The following is a 25,191-nucleotide window of genomic DNA, read 5'->3' on the forward strand; positions in this document are numbered from 1 at the left end:
AGGTACTCAATAAATGTGAGTTCTCATTATTACCTATGGACAAGACCAGGGAGAGAGAGAGAGGGAAAGAGAAAGAGAGAAATTACTTATCATTCCATTTCCTTATTTTGTTCTCTCCATTGCCTTAGTCAGCCCATTATCATTTCTCATTTGACTTACTGCAGTAGCCTCAGAACTGGTCTCCTTGTTTCCAGTCTCAGCCTTTGCAATTCATTTTCCCACATTGAAGCAAAAGAGAACTTAATAAAATGCAAGTGTGAGCATGTTAATCACCATCTTAAAATTCATTGCTCTTCGTATACTTCACTATGAGCTAGTTTATATGACTGACAACACCCTTGGTGATCCAGCCCCTGACAGCTTTTTCTGGCTTATTTATACTATACCCATCCTCTGACTTTATATTCCAAATTCTGAGACATAGACCATGTGCCAGCTCTCCGTGCTCTCCCAGGTCTGCAGGTCTCTAGATCTGGCCTGAGCCCCCATTCCACTTCCTACTGTGTTACACTTTCATCATCTGACCCTGTTTTCCTTGCTTTCCTCAGGCTTTGTTCTCTCATCTCCCAAGGTTCAGTTTATACATCTCCTCTAAGAAGTCATTTTTGATCTCAAGCTGCTCTCAAAGACTTTCGTTCCTACCTTCCCACCTACTTACCACCTTCCATTACAATAGCCTTTTTGTCCCTCTCCACCTCAAAATTCAAGAGCCTTGAGATCAGGGACTGTATCTTGTTCACTGGCCTTTCCCCAGAACCCAATTATTGGCACTTGATAGATACTCAATAACTGTATGCTGAATGAATATCAATAGAGAGCAGTGTGGACTAACTATGAAATAATTGCTTCAGAGATAGAGTGCAGTACAAGTTACAGAAAGGAGACGATCCTGACTCTGTAGGCAGAGAAAGGCTAACAGAGCTGGTAGCACTGGAGCTAGAGTCTTTTTCTTGATCTTTCTGGAGTAAAGCCATTCAAATAAAACTCTTGGGCATTAGTGAATTAAACTGTAGCTGTCGTGCCTGAGACTAATCCCAAGTCAGCCGCTTCCAAGCTGTAAGATAGTATACATCTATAAAGTGACTATTATAATAGTAGCTATCACTGTACTCTGTTCCTCAGCTCCATTCAACAAATCCTTAACTCTTTCAAAGGACAGATTAAGCAGCTTGACAGTTGGCAACACATGCATTCCTGGTATAGACACTAGACCCTCATGTTAGAGTTCAGGATTGAGTGGAGAGCCTTTGAGAAGATGGAAGGGAAATGAAAAAATAAATCACTATATATCCGTCTCAGGGGATAGATATATAGAATTGTGTATATGAAATTCTTTTTAAAATATCTATAGTTAGGAAATTATTTTTCTTTCAAAACTCTAGTTTTGTGATGAGAATGATTGTTTTATTGTGAGAATGCTTTTATGACAATGAACTTGTTAATGTGGAATATTTAGATATTCCTAATTCTGCTAAGCAAGGGACCAACTCGAGTCTACTGGGAGATCTATGAATGTCTTCTGGATAGGGTTACTTCCTTGAAATTAAAGAATGCAAAGTTTCATAAATGCATTTATCTTTTTCTGAGGAGAGAGACCATTGCATTCTCAAAAGGTCCCATGATCTAACAAGGTCAAGAACCTTTGGTATTTTTGTGCTTTCTCCAATCAGAGTCAGGTAACGAGCTGCATCTCTGAGGAATGGAGGTATGTTTATTAATAACAGACCCTTCAAAATATTCGGTTACAGTGGAATACCGTGATTCAAACTCCTGATGTATCTTTATCTTCTTATATCCCTGTTCCTCATTGTAACAAAAGAAAGCTTACTAGGTCAATTTAAACTGAGCATTTAGTGATGTGCAAAAATTCTTTCCATGGAATAACTTTTGTGTAACCGTTAAGCTTTGTTTTCTTTGAAGATCAGAGATTGGAAAGCAAAACAAAAAAATAAATGTACAAATAAACAACAGCATCAAAACAGTAGTGAAGTCCAGGATTTTGGATGTTAGCAATAGCTACATAGTTCAGACATATCATATTTTTCTTTCTTTTTTGTCTAGTAGTGCATTTTAAAGCTACTTTTCCTTTTCAGTGAATTGAAAGGCTTCTGTCATCTCTTTGTCATAGTGAATCTATATGCTCAAGGGAAATCCCACTGTGTTTACTTATCTGACATGTTAAGATAGAAAATGGCCTTTGTTGGGATGGGGAGAAGAGAGAAGGAGAGGAGTTGGGATGGGAGTCGAAGGAGAAAATGGACTTTTGATGAGTGCCTACTGTGTGTCAGACCTGTCATGGGGATATCATAAGTGTTCTCTCATTTCATCCATATTGCAATCCTGTTGTGGTTAGAAGCAGTATCTTTGTTATAGGTGAGAAGATTGAGGCTTCACAAATTAAGAAATTTGCTGAAGGTCACACAGCTTAGAAAATTGGTCTTTAAACTGAGCTTTGACTCTGAAACCAATGAGGGTTTTTTTTTCACCTTCGCTAGATATTTTTCGCAAAACTGGTAGCTTCTAAAGGCTTTTTTTAGACGCCTTAGTATTTACGCAGGACCTAACGTTACTGTTACCAGATAAATTGGAGCTACTTACCCATACTCTTTGAAAAGCTAAATAACCTTCTAAGATGAAAGCATCACCAGTAGTTAATTGTCCTCTCATTACTAGTACCAGCTAGTGATCTGGACTCTGTGTGATCCACAGAATACTGAATGATCAGAAGTCACAGGTTATAAGAAAATAGACTATTATCAACTAAAACATCACAGAAACAATAATGGTAATATGATAAATAGCCAGTTTATAAAATTAAAGCCTTTGTGATTTTAATGGGTCATCTCTGAAAACTCTTTCTTTTCTAGCTCTATCCCTAAATAAGCACATACGTTCTCCAGACAACTTTCATAATTCCTATAGAAGTCTTTTTATTGTTTTGCCTCTGATTATGAAAGTAATATAAGCCTATTTTTTAAAAGTAGTACAATAAAACATTTTAAAAAATTAAAATTATCCATGATTCTGTTACCCATGATAAACATTATTAATATTTTAGTGCATTTCTTACAAAGATTTTAGTTTATATTATGCTTTCTAAACTTGATATTGTGTTCTATATAAGTTTTATATCATTTCACTTAAATTTAATGTATCCATTGTCACTGAAATATATCATTAAAATTTTTTATAAACATTATTTTAAGTGATTTAAAAAATACCAATTTAGTGGCTCTCTATGGGATTTTCTGCCCAGTATCATCCTTTCTCCTGTCACCAGTTCTCCACTATCTACACATACTATAGGGACAACTTCTCATTTAACCATATACTGTTGGTTATTTAGCTGGATTGGAGGTAGGCACTTAACTCAAATTTAGCTAATTGGAGTGCTTCCCCCCAAATTTTTAAACTTGGAACCTCCCTGGTAGCAGAAGCTCTGGGAACTTTTGTTGGTCATATTTGTTGGTCTTACAGAGAAAAAATTAAATTGATAATGCAGACAACAGATACAAGAGTCAGAAAAAAATATCCTGCTGGTCTCTGTAGTTCTGGTTGTTCTTGAAACTCAGCTTCATCTCTGGCTTCTTATGACTCATTTGTTCAACTTTGGGTACCTTGAGCTGGTAAATTCTCTTTCTGTTCAAGCTAATTTGAGTTGGATTTCTGTTGCTTTCTACAAAATATTCTGAGTAATATGTTAACCTTGGCAGGTTATAGATGAGAAAACTGAGGCCAAGAGAGATTAGATAAGTTGGAAAAAGGTAGAACTGTGATAGAACCCAGATATATTTGACTCCGAGGCCTGTTCTATTAACTCAGCTATTAACAACTATTAACATTCATGCATTTGGGGCAGAGATTTTCTGAGACTTCTCTTTCCATGTGATTCTCTCCAACAAAAACAGCAGCACGAACAGGAGAAATGGTGCATAGGCACCTGTTTGTTTTAGTTTTAATTTAGTTTAATTTTTTTTTTTTGGTAGAGGGACAGAGAACTGAATATGAAACAGAGTGAAGAGATCCGCTTTCTGCCTTTGAGTTTCTGTGTTTCTGATTGGAGATCTCCACTTTCTACTCTCAGTGTATACTCTATCCGTAAGGTCCAGACTACTTCTCATTTAGTTGTGACTAGTTATCAACCCCTTTGTTAAAGATGCCTGGTTTCTTGCTTCTTCCTTTGCCTTCCCTATTTCTTTCACTCCCCTCGTGTTTTAAAAATAACACCTGTGGAACCTGTGATATCTCATTATGATGATGATGATCATCCTTACCATCGTCACTGACATTCATGTTTACTGAGTGATTATCACAGGCCTGGCATGAGTTAGGCACTTGATATGTATTATCTCGTTTAATTTTTACTATAAGGCTTTGTAGGTACTTCTACTACTACTCTTCTTAGTGATGCTGTCGTTGTTCTTGTTCTTTTCATTTTACATGTGAAGAAACTGAGCCATAGAGAGATACCTTTTCCAAGGTCACATACCTACTAAATGCTGGAACCAAGATTTGAATCCAATTCTGTCTATTCCTAAAACCCATGCTTATACCCACTCTAATGGGCTGCAGCAGATTCTGTGATAGGCATGGTTCCCTCAACTGCGTGGGACAAGAGAGGGAGATAGGAAGACTGTACTCTTATTAGTGGTGGGACTAGCTGCTGGGTCAGAGGGTTCAGTATTCGGGTCAGTGTTTAAAGGGCCATGGAATCGAGTAGGGAAGATAAGATCTAGAGCAAAAACTCATCTCAACTGCTGCAATATGCAGATAATTTTGCAGGTAGGATGGTGGTTCTGCCTCCAAACGTAGGACGTAAATTACTGCATGGGAATTACAGAGACAAGACCATCTAGATGTTGGCAGAAGAAAGGCAAGGACTGGAAAGCTTGTCAGGGCTCCAGCCAAGAGTAAAGCTGACAGTTCAGATCTCTAGATTTAGCCAAAGAATTGAAATGCATTAGAAAACAAAGGTGAAGTCTGGTTGTAGAAACTGGCTGATCACAAGCAGGGTTGAATGGTAAAGTTGCATAAGTGTTTACAGGTGTCCTGTTGTCATTGCAGATATGTCAGCACGTAGGTATGCTGCATTAGTCAGGGTTCTCCAAAGAAGCAGAACCGATATGTGTGTGTATGTATATATATGAAAAATATATAAAATATATATGAGAAAAGTTATATATATACATATATATAAAACAAGATTTACTATAAGGAATTGGCTCATGTGATTATGAGACTGAGAAGTTCCACGCTCTATTGTCTATAAGCTGGAGATGCAGGAAAGCCAGTAGTGTAAATTGCAGTCCTAATTCAAAGGCCTGAGAACAAGGAGAGCTGATGATGCAAGTCCCAGTCCAAGGGCAGGAGAAGACTGATGTCCCAGCTCAAGTAGTCAGGCTGAGGGAGCAAATTCTCCCTTCTTCTACTTTTTTGTTCTGTTCTGGCCTTCAATGAATTGGATGATGCCCACCCACACTGTGGAGGGCCATCTGCTTTCCCAGTCTACCAATTCAAATGCTAATCTCATCTGGAAACAACCTCACAGACATATCCAGAAATAATATTTAATCTGGGCATTCCATGATCCAGTCAAATTGACACATAAAATATGCCAAGCACCAGCCATTAGAAAGACTAATTTCAGAGACTAATTTCAAAGTGTATCAGCTAATGGGACAAGACCAATGATTTGGAGGTTCGCCAACATCTACTTAACCACTTGCTTGCAGAATGGCCTTTAGCGAATTCTTTCACGAGCTCTCTAAGCCTGCATTCCCTTATCTGCAAACTGAGGCAAAATGAGGATGACAATATCTATCTTACAGAGTGGTTATGAGGACTGAATCAACTAATAATTTATATGTAATGGGATACTATTTTAAAATATTAAGATAAAAATTCTTATGCTCGAAGAAGGAAGAGCAGGAGGAGAAATAAATTAGTTAGGGTTCTCCATAGAAACAGAACAGTAGGGGATGGAATATGTACGTATATAAATTCAGTGAAGGAACTGGCTCATGTGATTGTGGGGCTGGCACATTTGTAATCTGCAGAGTAGGCTGGCAGCCTGGAAACTCTTGAGCAGGAGCTGATGCTGCTGTTGTAAAGTAGAATTTATTCTTCTTCAGCGAAACCTCAATTTTGCCTTTAAGGCCTTTCTGTGGATTAGATGAGGCCCCCACACATTGTTGAGACGAATTTCCTTTACTTAAAGTCAACTGATTGTAGATGTTAACCATATCTGCAAAATACCTTCATAGCAATACCTAGATTAGTGTTCGAATAAGTAGGTACTGAAGCTTAGCCAAGTTGACTCGTGCAACAAACCATCACTTGAAGTAAGACAGTAAGACACCTGTTGATGACAGCTGCTAACAGGGAGGACAATAGTCACCTCAGATATACTTGGGGACCTTGGAGAAGGAAAGTTCTGTGTCTTGATAATTATGTGAAGCCTGGGTGGTGGCAAGCCATACTCAGTAGCCTCTCCACCCGCGGAGCATAGGGGCAGTAGAGCAGAAAGGGTTGCAGGGAGATAGGCCAAGGCAGGTAGATGAGCCGAGGCACCTTACAGAGTGCCAGTGGGAACTCTGTGGCCCAGAGAACAAAACAATCATTTCTCCCCCTTGTTTCTGACAGCGGTGTGGACATGTTCCCTCAGCAGGTCTGAGGAGATCTTGAGGGTGTGATGAAAAGGGTGAGAGGATGAAAAGATGTGAAAGACGAACAGAAGACCGTAGACCTGGGCCACTGAGGAACTGAGTTTATCATGACTAATGTGAAGTTTCTGCTTCCAGGCAGGATGCAAGCTAGAGGTGGCAATTTCTCTATGGAGAAAATAAAGTGGTATTTTTGTACACTTGGGTTTATAGACTGAAACACTGTAACCACGATAGTTGGCGGAGTACCTGTCATATAATGAGCACTCAATCAAACAATAGTAACAATAGGAGTAATAGTAGCAGCAGTGAGTAGTCCTGAGAGCAGAAGTGGCGATGTTGGAGATGGTGATGGTGGTAGTAATAGTATTGGCACATTAACTGCTGGTCTCAGGATTGGCTCAGAGCCTAGATAGACCAGAGGCTTTGGCCAGAAGGTTCTGAGTATCTGCAGCTCTGGTGTTGAAAATGATAGTGACATTACAGCCCTTCTTGGCCTCTAGGATATATCAGAGTTTTCTGTGGAATTTTTCAAATAGACATTTTACCCCTAATCCCCACTGGCAGCCTCAGGCAATGTTCTAGTGAACCTCTGATACTGATGAAAGTGTGTCATTTCCTTCAGGTGTGTGGCTGTCAGCAGAAAGTTGAGAGCTGCTCAGACTACCCTCCTTACTCACCATTGAGGCAACTGGCCCTAAGGGCTTGAAGTACACTAATTGCTGAGATTGAACTCACATCCTCTGATCCCCAGAAGTATTTGTACCATACCACCTTACATCTCCTCAAGAGAAACACTCAGGCTTTACCTCATGTAAAGAACATATCCGTTTATGCATTGTAGGAAATCAAAATAATAAAAACGAATCTAGAAATATACTATTAGAATATAAGGCTCAGTTTCTAAAGCTTGACTCTGTGAAACTGAAATATAAAATGTGAACTTTTCATACAGATGTCTATATTTGGCTGACAGTATCCTTCAGGAAATCTTGAGTATTTAAAAGGGGAAACTTTATAGGAAAGTTAGTTTTGGGGAAAGGTGGATAACCTGATGGTGACTATAAGCTGCCTTCCAGGGAATCAGATAAATGACTAGCAAAGTTGGTCATGGTGAAATGTGCCCCAACATTTCTGTTTTAGTTTCATAGAAAATGGTTTTGATATTTTGATGTCCCGGGAAATGTGGGCTGAGTTTAGTAATCCTTATTTCTCAGATTGTTAGGAAAATTGATAGAAATGACTTTCAGAATAAATCTCCAAATTTTCTTGAAAGAAGAGCCTGGTAAAAAATAGTTGGGAACACTGATACGTGGTCTTTGAGACCAGTCTCCCATGTAGATTCCCTTTGCACAACACACAGCAGACAGCTGGATAAGGCAAAGGGTGATGATGAATCTTGGGCTCAAAGTGGACTCAGAAGTGTCTGCTGTAACATCTGTTCTAAGACTCCTTGAAGCCTTCCGTCAAACCCGGAGGCCTGCTCTGGCTTCATTTAAATTGAATCCTAACTCAACATCAGCACTCCCAAACCCACTTGTCCTCCTTATTTTTTTCCTTAGCATTATTTATCATCTAACATACAATATAATTTATTTATTTAATGTGTGTTATGGGTTGAATCGTGTCCTTCTCAAAAAAGATATGCCAGAGTCCTAATCCCCAGTAGGATTAGGACCTCAGAACATGGAGATAGGGCCTTTTTTTCCTCATGATTTTTTTCTTAATTGCAGTAACAGTGGTTTATAACATTGTATAAATTTCAGGTGTACATCATTATATTTCGATTTCTGTGTAGATTACATCATGTTCACCACCCAGAGACTAATTACTGTCCATCACCACACACATGTGCCTAATCACCCCTTTTGCTCTCCTCCCTCCTTCCCCTCTGGTAACCACCAATCCAGCCTCTGTTTCTGTGTTTGTTTGTCATTGTTTTTATCTTCTACTTATGAGTGAGATCATGCAGTATTTGACTTTCTCCCTCTGACTTATTTCACTTAACATAATACGCTCAAGGTCCATCCATGTTGTCACAAATGGCCAGATTTCATCGTTTCTTTTGGCTGAGTAGTATTCCATTGTGTGTATATACCACATCTTCTTTATCCATTCATCCCTTGATGGGCACCTAGGTGGCTTCCAAGTCTTGGCTGTTGTGAATAATGCTGCGATGAACATAAGGGTGTGTGTATCTTTTTACATTCATGTTTTCTTGTTCTTTGGATAAATACCCAGCAGTGGAATATCTGGATCATATTGTAGATCTATTTTTAATTTTTTGAGGAATCTCCATGATGTTTTCCATAGTGGCTGCACCAGTTTGCCCTCCCACCAGCAGTGTACGAGGGTTCCCTTCTCTCTACATCCTCTCCAACACTTATTGTTTCCTGTCTTCTTAATTATACCCATTCTGATGGGAGTGAGATGATATCTCATTGTAGTTTTGATTTGCACTTCCCTGATAGTTAATGATGTTGAACATCTTTTCATGTGCCTGTTGTCCATCTGTATATCTTCTTTGGAGAAATCTCTGTTCAGATCTTTTGCCCATTTTTTAATTGGATTGTTAGTTTTTTGTTGTTGAGATGTATGAGTTCTTTGTATATTTTGGGTATTAACCCCTTATCTGATATATGATTTGCAAATATCTTCTCCCAGTTGTTAGGTTGTCTTTTCGTTTTGTTGATGGTTTCCTTTTCTGTGCAGAAGCTTCTTAGTTTGATGTAGTCCCATTTGTTTATTTTTTCTATTGTTTCTCTTGCCTGGTCAGACATGGTACTTGAAAATGTGCTACTAAGACCATGCTGAAGAGTGTACTACCTATGTTGTCTTCTAGAATTTTAATGGTTCCACATCTTACATTCAATTCTTTAATCCATTTTGAGTTAGTTTTTGTATGTGGTGTAAGATAGTGATCTACTTTCGTTCTTTTCCATGTGGCTGTCCAGTTTTCCCCACAATATTTATTGAAGAGACTTTCCTTTCTCCATTGTATGTTCTTGGCTCCCTTGTCAAAAATTAGCTGTCCTTAGATGTGTGGGTTTATTTCTGGGCTCTCGATTCTGTTCCATTGATCTGTGTGTCTGTTTTTGTGCCAGTACCATGCTGTTTTGGTTACTATGGCTTTGCAGTATATTTTGAAATCAGGGAGTGTGATACCTCTAGCTTTGTTCTTTTTTGTCAGGATTCCTTTGGCTGTTCGGGGTCCTTTGTTCTTCCATATAAATTTTAGGATTCTTTGTTCTATTTTTGTGAAAAATGTTGGAACTTTGATAGAGATTGCATTGAACCTATAGATTGCTTTAGGAATTATGGACATTTTAACTATGTTAATTCTTCCAATCCAAGGGCATGAAATATCTTTCTATTTCTTTGTATCTTCAATTTCTTGCAACAATGTTTTATAGTTTTCAGTGTACAGATCTTTCACCTCTCCAGTTAAGTTTGTTCCTAGGTATTCTATTCTTTTTTGTTGCAATTGTAAATGGGATTGTATTCTTAATTTCTCTTTCTGCTACTTCATTGTTAGTGTATAGAAACACAACTGATTTTTGTATGTTGATTTTTATCCTGCAACTTGACTGTATTCATTTATTATTTCTGAAAGTTCTTTTAGTGGATTCTTTACGGTTTTCTATATATAAAATAATGTCATCTGCAATAGTGACAGTTTCATTTCTTCTTTTCCAATTTGGATCCCTTTTATTTCTTTTTCTTGCCTGATTGCTCTGGCTAGGACTTCCAATACTGTGTTACATAAGAATAGTGAAAGTGGGCATCCTTATTTGGTTCCTGTTCTTAGAGGGATAGCTTTCAGTTTTTCTCCATTGAGAATGATATTAGCTGTGGGTTTGTCATGTATGGCCTTTATTATGTTGAGGTACTTTCTTTCTATACCCATTTTATTCAGAGTTTTTATCATAAATGGATGCTGTGTCTTGTCAAGTGCTTTCTCTATGTCTATTGAGATGGTCGTATGATTTTTATTCTTCATTTTGTTAATGTGATGTATCTTGTTGATTGATTTGTGGATGTTGAACCATCCCTGCATCCCTTGAATAAATCCCACTTGATCATGGTGTATGATCTTTTTAATGTATTTTGTATTTGATTTGCTAGTATTTTTTTAAGATTTTTTTTTAAACATTTTATTTTTTCCTTTTTCTCTCCAAAGCCCCCTGGTACATAGTTGTATATTCTTTGTTGTGGGTCCTTCTAGTTGTGGCATGTGGGACCCTGCCTCAGCATGGTTTGATGAGCAGTGCCATGTCCGCGCCCAGGATTCGAACCAATGAAACACTGGGCCGCCTGCAGCGGAGTGGGTGAACTTAACCACTCGGCCACGGGGCCAGCCCCTGATTTGCTAGTATTTTGTTGAGGATTTTTGCATTGGTGTCCATCAGTGATATTGTCTATAATTTTCTTTTTTTGTGTTGTCATTGTCTGGTTTTTGTATCAGGGTAATGTTGGCGTCGTAGAATGAGTTAGGAAGTTTCCCCTCCTATTCAATTTTTTGCAAGAGTTTGAGAGGATAGGTATTAAATCTTCTTTGAATGTTTGGTAGAATTCACCAGGGAAGCCGTCTGGTCCTGGACTTTTATTTTTTGGGAGGTTTTTGATTACTCTTTTGATCTGCTTACTGGTGATTGGTCTTTTCAACTTCTTTTTCTTGACTCAGTTTTGGAAGGTTGTATGATTCTAAGAATTTATCCATTTATTCTAGATTATCCAATTTGTTGGTGAATAACTTTTCATAGTATTCTCTTATAATCTTTGGTATTTCTGAGGTGTTCATTGCAATTTATTTTCCTTCAGTTCTGATTTTATTTGAGCTTTCTCTCTTTTTTCCTTGATAAGTTTAGCTAAAGTTTTGTCAATTTTGTTTACTTCTTCAAAGGACTAGCTCTTGGTTTTATTGATTTTTTGTATTGTTTTTTAGTCTCTATTTCATTTATTTCTGCTCTGATTTTTATTATTTCCTTCCTTCTACTAATTTTGGGCTTTGTTTGTTCTTCTTTTGCCAGTTCCTTTAGGTGCACTGTTGGATTGTTTATTTGAGTTTTTTCTTGTTTGTTGAGGTAGGCCTGTATTGCTATAAACCTCCCTCTTAGAACTGCTTTTCCTGTATCTGATAGATTTTGACATGTTGTATTTTCATTTTCATTTGTCTCCAGGTATTTTTTGATTTCTCCTTTCATTTCTTCGTTGACCCAATCATTGTTTGGTAGCATTTTGTTTAATCTCCATGTATTTGTGGCTTTTCTGATTTTCTTCCTGTAGTTGATTTCTTGTTTTATACCTTTGTGGTCAGAAAAGATGCTTTGTATTATTTCAGTCTTCTTAAATTTATTGAGACTTGTTTTGTGGCCTAATATGTGATCAAGTTAAATGAGATCATTTGGGCAAACATAATTCAGTACAACTGGTGTCCTTATAAAAAGGGCAAACAGATACAGAGACAGACACACATGGAGGGAAGACAGTATGAAGAGGCACAGGGAGGAGATAGCTCTCTACAAGCCAGGGAGAGAGACCTGGAACAAATTCTCCCCTCATGGCTCGCACATCTTGGTTTCGGCAGCTTGCATATCTTGATTTCAGACTTCTGACCTCTGGAACTGCAGGATAATAAATTTCTGTTGTTTAAGCCATCCTGTCTGTGCTATGTTCTTACAACAGCCCTAGGAAGCTAACACAATGTGTTTATTATTTAAGGTATGTCTTACTCCCTCCAATTATAAGCTCCCAGGAAAACAGGGATTTTTCACTCTTTTGTTCACTGATAAATCCCATGTGTCTGGAACAGATCTCGGCATATAGTAGATGCTCAGTAAATATTTGTTTAAAACATGAATGAATGAATGATTAGGCTTAAACACCATGGTATCAAGGAGCTCACTACCTGCATTAGGTGGGTATTATCGTCTTCTTTTTAAAGATGAGGAAACTAATACCTAAGATCAGGCTGCTCAGAATCATCACAGCATATGAACCCAGGTTTTCTGAATTCTGTCTCTAATAAGGTCAGCGTTTGATCTACTATAACAGTGGATATCAAACTTTAGTATGCCCCAGAATCACTGAGAGACTTGTAAAGACCCAGATATTCGGATTCTGAAGGTCTGGGGTGGGACCTGAGAATTTTAACAAGTTCCCAGGTGATGCTGATGCTGCTGGTTCTGGGATGGCACTCTGAAAGCCACTGTACTACATTATAGCCAACTTCCTAGCCTGATATTTTGGGTTAAGTATACGTAACTCTGTGCATGATCAAAAGCTAGGTTACACTATCCATTCCACAGGTTGCATACCTGTCAAAGCTTTATGGTTAATCACCTGGATGTAGCAAGGAAAATGGATACTGGTGTTTCCATTTCTTGGTTACGACTATGTTTTCTTTCTTTAATGTTGTGCTTTTATCTTGACTCTTTTCTTTCTTTCCAAACTTTCTTTGTTCTCCTTACTCTGATCTTTCTTTAGAAACTGTATTTGTTGTATTGTGTTTTTCCCCCAGGTTCTGTGAAATACTGTGATAAGTATGTGAAATAATATAATTTAATTAAACTTAAGGTAAATTACCTTGCATCTAGCCTGAGGACAGCACAAAGCCTGCCCTAATTTCTATTATTAACTTCACTTCACAGGTTTTATTTGTTGAGGGGCATCTCAAGAACCTTAGAAACTCAGTTCAGAAAAAACAATTTGGGTGGCTTGAGTAAAAATGTATAAATCAGAGATTTGAGATTTTGGATACAGATGATGAAGATACCGTGGAAAAAATTTTTTTTTCTGTCTGTTATTACTCTGTTCCTAGCTGTAAGATCTGTCCAGGAACAGTGCATCATCTAGAAGTGGGGAAGCTGGATTTCAAAAAACAAAAATGAAAAAGAAAATTCAAATCAGAAAAAAAGTCTGTCTTAAATCACTCATTATTGTCTCCATGCTGATGTCCTTAATTTAAAAAGAACAAAACGAAGGAAGGATTCAATGAATTGATTCCTCAAAGAACATATTTCTTTTGTGTCATGATCAAGTGAACATTGATTAAATGTTGACTGTATAATACACTCAGATGACATTTCTTAGTATTTCCCAGATATAAAATTCTTGGATTGTATGGTTCCGAGACTTTTAAATACATACTTTCATCTCATAAGATGGGAAAGCTTTTTTTCAATGGACTTTTTGTCTATCTGTGTTGAAATGACAATAAAAACCGCTAGGGGGCACTGTGGACAAACATTTGTACCAAAGATGCCCACACAGGAGGTCTAACTTGTACAGAAGTCTCCAATTACTCATATGCACTGACCCAAAATTTTGTTTTTAAATTACTTCTTTGAACTCAGAATGCATTTTTCTCATAGAAGCAATAAAATAAGTAGTGGAATGTTTCTAAGTTAACTCCTAACAGTCTGTTAAATATACATTATAACTGAAGATAACAAAAAAAAGCCCCAATAAAATTTTACAACTTATTTAGATGTAATACGATTTAAAAAAATCTGAATGCATAGGTTTTTTCGGGGGGACTGTGGGACAGGTTTAACTACAGAAGCCTACTACCCTGGAAATACTGTAAAGTTGCAATCTCTATTCCTTCAAAAACAATAAAACAAAAATACTCAGTAATGAACTGTTAATCTTCAGGTCACCCCTACTAACTAGATTGATAGCACTAGTCCTTGCCTCCCAACTCCCTTCTGTGGCTAGTAGGTTGGGGTTGACTGGATTCTATCTCCCCTAGAGCCCACTTGGCTGCTTTGCTTTCTGATGACCACTACCTCTGGCCACCTCTGCTTCCCCACCTGGTGCTATTCAGTAGAATTTCTTGCTTCTTTCCTTTATCTTAAATGGCAGCTAGACATCCAGCCAGGCCAGCCACTGGGGGGAGCTATTTCCTCCTAGTCCCTAACTAGCAAGAGTAATTTCTTTTAGCCTCAATCTCCCTCAGATCTGGTTTTGTCACTCAGCTCACTTTCCAGGCGGGAACAGGACCATCCCCATGCCCACAGCAAGTCTTCCTTCTTCCCTCTGTCCCCCGGCCCTAGAAATGGCTCCCCTTTTCTCCTTCCCTCTTTAAGTTTCTTCCCCCTAACTTAAGGACTGTTTTTGGAATATCCAAAAAAAATTTTTTTTCCTCTAGGGCTTTCACTACATTGGTCTACGTTTCAGTCAGTGAGTATTTTAAACTAGATGGTAAACAAACCATGAGTTGACAGTTGATTCCTCACTCTGATTTCTCACCACCCTTCCCTTTCCTCTTTAGCCAGAGTTGAAAATCAGTTTCCTTTCTTCTCCTCAGAGCTCATGGGGATGGAGGTGGAAGTGAGTGGTAAGCAAAATGTCTGAAGGTGTGTGGATGAGGGGAATGTTGACCAGAGGGACTCTTTCTTTTTGGATGGTGAACACTGCAAACCACCCTCATAATTTAGGTTGTGTTAGTATCACCTGGGAGTGCTTGTCAAAAATGCAAATTCCCAGAGGTGGGTCTTGAGACCCAGGAAAGTGCGTTTTAAATGAGCATCCTTGGTGGTTCTGATGAGCCTGTTATTCGGGCCACACATTGGTAAATTATACAATAGGTCCTCCATCCCCAAGGCTCCTTTCAGGCAAATGTGTTGTGATTTTAGAGTATATCTTTTGTTTATGGGCTTTTGTTTTAAGGCAGCAAATGTGTCACTATCACCCAGGAGACAGGAAAGGTATTTAGTTGGTTTGTTTGGCGAGGTTATGAAAAAATAATATCTCGTAAAGATGGGCATCGATCTGCTCTGCCCATTTAGGAGTATATGTGTAGTATTTCCAACTACACTTTTCACAAAGGAGAAAGCATTATTCATGAAACCTCTGTGTGTGTGTGTTTTTTTAGACGATAAATAATTGAAAGTAAAGGTTGGCAGTTGGCATCAGTATGCTGTGTCAAGCTCTTTTTTTTCTTTCTTTTTTTTTTAAGGGTAATGAGGAGACAGATGGTATTTTTTTTCTATAGACACAAAAACAACAACAACAAAAGCTCCCAAATCTCACAGTTGTGGAAGCAAATCTTGTATAATTTCCGAAAGCAAATCTTGGATCCTACTGGCCTCGCTCTTAGCTCCCAAGGCCAGTGGGTCACGTGGAGAGTAGATTTGCATATTCCAAATGTTTGTCATTGGATTGGCTAAATAGATAGTTTTTTGGTTGAAACCAGAACTTTCTAAGTATGCCGAAAATAAGCATGTAAGAAGTGAGAACCGACTGTGTCCAGCTGATTAGTAATGGATACATTTCAAATATGCTGAGGTTTAAATGGATGACAAGAACTACAGTAGCCCCTATACACACTTCAAAATATTATATCATTTTAGGGTTTATAGCCTTTCATCAAAAGTAACATTATTACTTAAATAGAATGAGGACAGCAGTTTTACAAAGATAAAACAAGTTCTTCAGTATGTGTTTTGGCTATACAAATGATGGCAAAAAAAAAGTCTTTCTGATGTCTCATTTTAAAATAAATCATTGAAATGACAGAGCTTTGATTTTTTTCAATGTTCTTTTCAACATCTGACAAGTCTAAGTGCTTCTATCTACATAAGTCACATACTAATTAGTAATTAACCACCGTTATTTAATTAGACTATCTAGTTGGTGGATCACGCATTAATCACTCCCAGTTTGGTGTGTGCCGGCTGCTCCTGGTGATGAGGCCACTCTGCTGGGGTTCATTTCATGCTGTGTGATGCAGCTGTGCCCACACTCAACCTTTTTCTGCCTTTGTCTTGAATTTAGACAAGAACCATCAAAATGTGTGAAATTGCACTAACCCTAGTCAGTCAACTGGACTTCCAAAATGGTTACACAAGGTAACAGTGAATCTTTGCCGACTGAATGAAGAAAGGATTTTTTTGTTCAAGACATTCATTGTATTTTCTTCTTTCCTAGGCTTTGAATTTTCTCTCAGAGCATCTGAAAATGATCTGTATGCTTTAAGGAAAGGTCCAAATTGTATCTTAGACCTACTGAGTTTGCAGGAACTATAGCATGCAATAAAAACTCATAAACTCTCAACAGTTTTCTAAAGCTTTTGGTGAATAGGGTATATTTAGATCAAATATATTAGAAAAAGTTTTAATTAGAAATGGCCACTGTAATTTAGAGGCAGTTATTTTAATAAAAACGTTACATTTTTCAGATTACAAAACTAACCCTTTGTAATTTTTATTCTGTTAGTTGTTACATAAAGGGAGACTTCTGCTATTATGAATTCCTCAAACTGCATAATGTGGCTTGAACAACTCGTAGGACCTTATCAATTATGTTATCCAGAAAGTACTCTTGATAATTAACTCTCCACTCTTGTAGCTGCACTTAACCGTAAGTAGACTTAGTGTCTAAGTCAGTGTTTCTCAGCTCTGGGCAGAGGTCAGGAAAGGAGGTGATTCATGAATCCAGATTGCCTCCGGAGGTTTTGCTTGTTTAAGTGTGTTTTTGTATGAAAGACTGTTGTTTGCACTGGTCTTTAGGATGAAGGGCAGCCTTTTTTTTTGAAGACGTTTAGAGCAAGCTCATCTGGTGTGACCAGACTCATCGTTTCCCCAGAATGTGAGACATGCAAGAACCTGAGGCAAAGATCATCTCAGCAAATCTGTACAGCAGTCACACTTCTCTGAAAGACTGACACAGGCAGTTCCCTCTGTCAGGAGATCCATTATGTTTCCCCAGCATGCTCCTCTACGGCAGCCCTGAGAGAGAGGCAGCAGTGGAAACTGAGGCTCCCGGAGAGTGTTGGCTCCATCAGGTTTGCGCAGTTAATAAGGAATTCAGACAGGACTAGGTCTTTTCTACCTAGTCTGGGGTTCTCTTCATTGTACATTTCCCCTCCTTCTCCTCCTCCTCACCTTGCTCATCTTCCTCTACTGGATAAAGGCATTTGGACAAAGACTTTTTAAGTTTAATGTGGTCATTATTTCAAGTTTTATGTAATGTTTTATTTCATAAACGTAATTTCTGATTAGTTTTCATTTCTTTAAAATGGTAGCTTCATCAATCAGCATAAATCGGTATAGAGTATAAACTAGCCACCTGATGCCTTTCATACTGCATACATGTGTGCAAAATCTTTCCTTTACATTCCTAATTGTCAGAAGATGCAATTTTAGCTCTGGAAAGTTTTGGAGGTGTTTTGGTAAAGGCTCTATGACCATGAATAATGAATACCCCCAAACTGCTTTGACTTTTCTCATTCCATGGATGATAATCCCCGTCTTTAGGAAAAAAAACCTCTTTGAGTAGAATGAAGGTTCTGGTTGTTGACACATTGTGATAGAATCTAGTTGGTGGTAATAGTCAGCAAATAGAACTCCTTCCTTCCACTACCACTCGGTAGTATAGGGGATGTTTAGTCAGTGATGACATCTCTTTAGAAATGTCCAGTTATTAACTGTGCTTAGTAAAACTAAATTAAGAATTAAGAACAAACTGGGATTAAAGAATTCCAGGTCTGTTGGTCAAATCCAATGATTGGGTCTATGATATCTTTGATAAGAGGAACAGTTTAACTCTTTCGATGCAAATAGTGAAGTTCTGTGTGACCTGTATTCAGATACAGTGATTGGTGAAGCACTGCTCACTCGGAGTCAGTTTATGTCTTTTATATACATGGAGCCCAGGCTGACAAGAACCAACATTCTAAAAGTACACGCGGGTGTTACGCCTCCTGCTGTTCACCTTCTATATGTCCTTCTCTTGGTCAAGACCAGCTGTTAAGGATATATAGAGTGGCAGCATAGCATAGTAGAACTCAAGAGCCTGTTTTGAACTCAAGACCCCTGACTTCTAGTCTGTCATTGGCTGCCATCCAGCTTTGTGACTTTGGGACATCATTTACTTCCATCTATAAATTGATAGAATTGACCTAACATTATCATTTATGCCTTTCAATCCTAAAGTTTTTTGAGAATATTTAAGCAAATACTCTTAAAAATCCAGGCATACACCAAGGCTATGAATGCTGATTTAAACCTGGGACTAGGCTAGGGAGTTTTCCTTTAAACTCCAGCGATTTTACAGACATTCTTGAGTTCTCAATAGTCAGGGTATTTTATGGGTATTTTAAGGAGTTGACAATTTGCCCAAATTAGCTAGCAGCTAGAGCTCAACCACGAGCTCCGCTGCATTTGGGAGAATGCTGAAAACAGAATAGAGGCTACGATACATAGAAATGACAAAATCCAAAATTGTTCTCCAGTTGAGGCGTCAGTTTGGTTAAACAAATCATGTATGCCACGATTTCTAATGCTAGATGAGTTTGGTAGTAGAAACTACAAGGCTTGCAAAATTCAGGCATTCATTTCTTTGCACTCGTAGTCTGAAATCAGGGCAGAACTCAGCTTGTTTGTTAAAAATATAAACAGGAGGAAATCTCATGTATTTAAACTATTATTCTTTTCTGTTGCACAAATGAACTGACATTCAGTCTTTAGATTGGGGAGTTGTATGTTGTTGTGTAAATGATCCAAAGATAGCATCTCTGTATTAGCCTAATGTGGCCACTATGTTCACTTCTTCATAGCAGGCTGGGACAGTTAGCTGGCACCTAACTCAAATTATTACACATCCAGTTGCTGTAAATGTAGTCCCAATAAGCATATTTTAGCCATGTAGAGGCTGCCTACTTTAGCTACCCCATGAAACCGTACCTAACATCTATCAACCGTAGATAAAACTGACTGGAGCTATGAAGGATCCCAAACTCCCCTGCCCTTTGGTGCTCTCTGACCCAGAGACCATGCCTTGCTGCTGAGTGACATCCCCTAGACACTCAGGGCTTCTTTCTGGGTTCTTCTTCTGCCCCAGGAGGTCCCTTGCCTTATTCTCCTGCTGAGTCATGGCCTTGTGCTGCTGCCTCTGGAAGGTCTATTTTGGGAGGAATTTCCCCATTATGACATTCTAAGTGCTGCTCAGTAAAGCTTGTTATGCTGCCTCTTCCTTGATCAACTCCCAAATCCTCAAACGTACCACATATGTCAGATATATCTGTATGAGGCTATCATTTAAAAATAAGCCAAATAGGTTTGCTTCTGACTGGGCAGGAAGAAATGAATTTATATAAATGATGTATTAATAATTATGGTTTCTTCATGGTGTGAAATAGTACTTTAGTTTCTCTTTTTATGTGAAAAATTAAGGCAGCATGATATAGTGAAACAGGAAAGGAGTTAACTCCTTTGACTCTTGGCTATTTATTACTGTGTGACCTCGGATGAGTCACTAAGCATCTTTGAGGCTCAGTTTCAGAGCTATAAAATAATGGTGGTACTACTTATAATTCTTTTTATTGACCTCATTACAATACAGAGGTGACAGAAAGAGTGCAAAATAAGTTGGTGAACTCTAAAGCAAAGTATAATTAAGAGGATGGACTCTGTTTTCAAATCCTGGCCTTTCCACTTATGTGGCCTAAGGAAACTTCTCTGAACCTCATTTTCTTTATGGTCAAATGAGGGTAACAATACTACTTCCTTCACAGGGTTGCTCTAAGGATCGAAAGAATTCTCCTTCAAATGTTTCGAGTGCACAGACATAGACGTGTATATTATATATGTGCTCCAATGGAAAAATGAAGTGCAAGTATCGGATAAGCCATCTACAGGTGTCGTGAGGAATGTGAGCACAGTACAGAAGCAAGATGTTTAGGAGTGGGTGATAGTCAGTTTTAAAAAGTCTAAAAGGATTAGGATTTTGAGCAATAATTCTGCCTTAATGTGATATTACACTTACACCACAAAAATATTACTCAAATACAGAGATGGGTTAAAAGAAAAAAAGCCAAGGAGGCTTCTTGTTTTAATTTAATTTCCAGACAATGAATTACATCAATGAGGTCTGGCATCTAATAAAAAAAACTATAACTAGAAGAAGCAGATTAATTATCAGACTATAGTTCAGTGGCTCCAACATGATGCTGAATGCTTTTACTCATGTCAGACTGATGAACCCATTCCTTTTAACAGAAAAAAGCAAAATCTGTGTTTGAATGACAACAATAAGGTAACTTAGTCTTCCTCAAGCTGTTCACATGAGGACAGGAAGCCCCTTTAGAAGACTAGCATGGTAAAGTGGGATCAGAGTACACAATGAGCTGTTGACATTTCTCTTTGTGAGCCAGTGCATAATCTTGCTAAGTGCAGCTCTGAGATGTATGCAATTGGTCTGGTGCACTGCATTAAAGGGGTTGCAGCAAAGACAATGCAGCTAAAATTAAGAAGTCAATTGATACATCTACTTAGACTGTATGCTGAGCAACTGAAATGCCTTTGATGAAAAATGAAGTCAAGTAAAAATAAGGTGACCTGGACAGTATATAGGATCAAAATATTATTGCTGCATGGGCAGATGTGAAAACGAGCACTTCTCAACTTTATGGTATTTGTTTCTGTGATGAGTGGTTTAGAGAATGTGGATTGACCACATGTACTGACAAGAACAAGTTATTAAGAAATCAGAGCAAGTGGATTATTTAGTGTCTCCTTGTATGACACAGATAGCTATGCTATAAGTCTTTTGGGAAAGAAAGCAGGATACAGCTGAATAAATGAAAAGAAGGTAGAAAGGAAGGAAGGGAGGGAGGGAGAGAAAACAAATAACAAATGAAAACAAGTCAAGGGATTGTGGTGATTGAGAGGCAAATTTACCAAAATATTTTCTATTAGATTTTTTTAATGTAAAGAAAAATTACTTTAACCATTAATCAGTATAGGTATAAAAATATTGTACCTTTGAATATGAATATATATATTCAATATATTAATTATATATATATATATATATGCAATATCTATCTATATATACGTACTGAGAGAGAGAGAGCCTTTATCCATTCCTAAATATAAACAGATTGCTTAGCTTGGATTAGGAACCAGATTTTCAGTTACAACCAAAAGACGACTAGGTGACTCTACCATTTCTGTAGTAGGGCTCACTACACAGTATCTAAATGAGTGAATGACCTTAGACAAATAACTTGGCTTTGCTAGGCTTTAGTTTCCTCTTGTATAGAATGGAGACTATAGATTATAACGCTCAAATGGCTGTTGTAAGGAGTAGATGAGGCAATGCCTGCAAAATGTTGACATACATTAGAGACTCAATTTTATATCGTCATCATCATCATCATCAAACTGAGGCAGAAGGCAAGTTGAGCAGGTACAGTCTGGGAGCGTTTGACCACTGTAAACAAGGGCTATGCAACTGTGTGTATTCATACAATACTGAGTTTAATTTAAGAAGGAATTAGATAAAGTCTGGATTTGCTTAACTTTTCATAAATATTTGTACTAGTCAGGCTTCTCCTCCTCCCAATATGGAAATAGGCAGAGTTTAAACTTTAACTTATATTGAAATGTAGAAAAATAAACTTTGTGGGCAAATGAAAGATATGGAGAAATGAGTAAATGTTAAAATTGAATTCATCCCCTTTAAAGGTAGAAAACAAAAATGTAGAGTGAAATTCCTCTTTTTTCATTGCTCTATTGATTGGTGTTGAAAGGACTTTTCATGAGTTTAGGAACATGTAGTAATGAAATGCTGGGACAATTTGTGAATTCAGATGGTGTATTTTAGGAAAAAAAAAATGTTGCTGGCAGCCTGTTGGAACATCTCATTTTTTATTCTACTAAACTTATATTAAAGAATCTTTTTTCCTTGAGAAAAGGAACATTTCTAGAAAAGATTTCTGAAGTTTCAATATGACAACAGATGGTATTTCAAATCTTCTGTCAATTACACATGTGATAGAACTCCAAATTTAGATTCATTACACAGCTACGATTCTTGACAAAGAGTTTATGAAATTCACATACACTCAAAGGAATAGCCATCCCCTCATGCAGCCATTTATATATCCTTTTGGAGGAAATTTCAGATGGCCCAGGTTCTTGTCCTTCCTCTTCAAAGATGCCTCTGAGAGTAGTTGCTCTTTGGTCATCAACACAAATTGGTGAAGGACCAGTAATCTTTTCCACCCTCATAGTAAAGCATATTGACTGATCGGAGGCGATAACAGGTGACTTTTATTCTATGGCTTCTCACTACTTGGTCTGGTGATTATTCTAACTCTTTCTCTCAGATGAGAAATATTGGCTTTCTCCTCACTGTGGCTGTTTTCTAGATGTCTACAGTGGTATCATTTTGTTTGAAGCGCGTCCTTATGTCCAAAATAATACCATAGGCTATTCTGACTTTATACTCCTGCTACTTCGGTGCCCCTCTGCCATATTTTTTTCTGTCTTTCCTTGTAAAAACTGTGATTCAGACCTCAGGACCCACTTCATGACCTTAGCACATGCTGTCCATATGCCTTGTTGCTTTTCCTGAGGTTTCCACACATCTCTGCTTATATGTCACCTGCTTGCAGAGATGTTCCGTGACCATTACATGAGCGGTTCCACCCACTTCTATTATTTCTTACTTAAGCACTGTGGGTTTTTTCATAGCACTTATGAAAATTTATAATTATTTATTATGTATTTTACTTGTTTTCTTATCTATTTCTCCTCTACACTCATGCGGGTAAGCACCATGTCTGCCTGGAACATCTTTGTATTCCCAGATCCTTGATTGGCAAATACATATTCGTTATTTTCTTAGCCTTTTATTTGAAATAATTTAAAACTTACAAGGAAGTTGCAAAAATAGAACAAAAACTTCCATATATTTAGACTCACCTTTAACACTTTTGTCATATTTTTAGTATCATTTTCTCTTTGTGTATCCATGTTATTATTATGTAAATACCCTTAAATATTTTAGTAGGTATTTTCTAAAATTCTCTTTTAAGGACGTTTTTTGTTCATAAACAAAAGACAATGGAAAAGGTCAGGACATTTAACATTGATATGATATTAATAGCTAGTTAATCTACAGTCCCCATCCAAATTTTTATGACAGTTCCATTAATATCTATCATAGCAATTGTTTTATCAGTCCAAGACGCAATCCAGGATCACACATTGCATTTAGTTATCACATCTCTTTAGTCTCCTGTAATATCAAATCATTCCTTAGCCTTTTATAACCTTGACTTTTTTTTAAGGTACGCTTTTTTTTGGGTGAGGAAGATTGGTCCTGAGCTAACATCTGTTGCCAATCTTCTTTTTTTTTCCCCTCCCCAAAGCCCCAGTACATAGTTATATATCCTAGTTGTAAGTCCCTCTAGTTCATCTACATGGGATGCCACCACAGCATGGCTTGAGTGGTGCTAGGTCTACACCCAGGATCCAAACCAGCAAACCCTGGGCTGCTGAAGCAGAGCAGGCAAACTTTACCACCGCACCACCAAGCCAGCCCCCCTTCACGTTTCTAAAGAGGGTAGCTCAGTAATATTTTAGAATGTCCCTCAATTTGGGTCCATCTGATGTTTCCTCAGGATTGGATTCAGACCCTGCATTTTTGTCGGGAATACTACCTGAGAGATGTTTCCTTCTGACTGCATCACATGGGGAAGCACATGGTGTCAAACTCACATTTTAATTAAATTTCTTTGTTTTTTTTTTTTTCGAGAACATTTAAGTTCTACTCTCTTAGCAAATTTCAGTTATACAGTACATTGTTATTAGCTGTAGCCACCGTGTTTTACATTAGATATTCAAACCTTATTCATCTTATAGCTGAAAGTTTGTACCCTTTTACCAACCTCTCCCTGTTTCCTCCACCCTCCAGCCCCTGGCAACCACTTTTGTACTTTCTATGAGTTTGCCTTTTCTTTTTAAGATTTATATAAGTGGTACCATGCAGCGTTTGTCTTTCTGTTTGGCTTATTACACTTTAATCAAATTTCTTAAGGGACTGAATGGATGTTAGAGGGTTACATTCTAGGACTTCAGAACTGTTGCTTGACGGTCAGTGTGCGTTACAAGTGGCATTCATGAAACTGTTCAAACATAGAGGTGACTTGTGTGTGAATCCAGGCCTTGTATTAGGTCTAGAGTTAGACATGACCCACTTGTAGGTTTTCTATATGTGTTTGAAGTATATACTTGTTATTTACTGTCAGTGAATATTTTGACAAGGCATAGTTGTATTCTGAAAGATTTTTAAAGATATAATACAGTCGTGTCACTTAATGATTCATTCTGAGAAATGTGTTATTAGGCAATTTCATTGTTGTGTGAACATCATAGAGTGTATTTACACAAACCTAGATGATACAGCCTACTACACACCTAGGCTGTATGGTATTAATCTTATGGGACTACCATCATCTACGTAGTCCGTTGTTGACTGAACCATCGTTATGTGGCACATGACTGTATTTCCATTATTCCACTGTCTGAAACATAGGCATGAGGTGGATGAGTGAATGACTCAATCTGTCAATCACTGTTCAAGTGTAGCATTATTCCATGATAATGTGCCAGTTCTGAAATTTGATCCTTTGATTATCTCCATAATATGTCCTTGATAGAACCATAATATGTCATAGCTGTAAAGCCATCTCCCTCAGGTAACAGATGAAATAACTGAGGTGTAGCATTATGGA

The 25,191-nt window shown here is 37.8% G+C and overlaps 1 protein-coding gene across 12 annotated transcripts in view; it reads left to right on the forward strand.

The window, feature by feature from the left end:
* Positions 1-25,191, forward strand: part of TMEM117 (transmembrane protein 117) — a 430,180-nt gene that overhangs the window by 121,754 nt on the left and 283,235 nt on the right. The window lies entirely within an intron of this gene.

This window comes from Equus przewalskii, chromosome 5 (assembly GCF_037783145.1).
Source record: "Equus przewalskii isolate Varuska chromosome 5, EquPr2, whole genome shotgun sequence".
Lineage (NCBI taxonomy): Eukaryota > Metazoa > Chordata > Mammalia > Perissodactyla > Equidae > Equus > Equus przewalskii.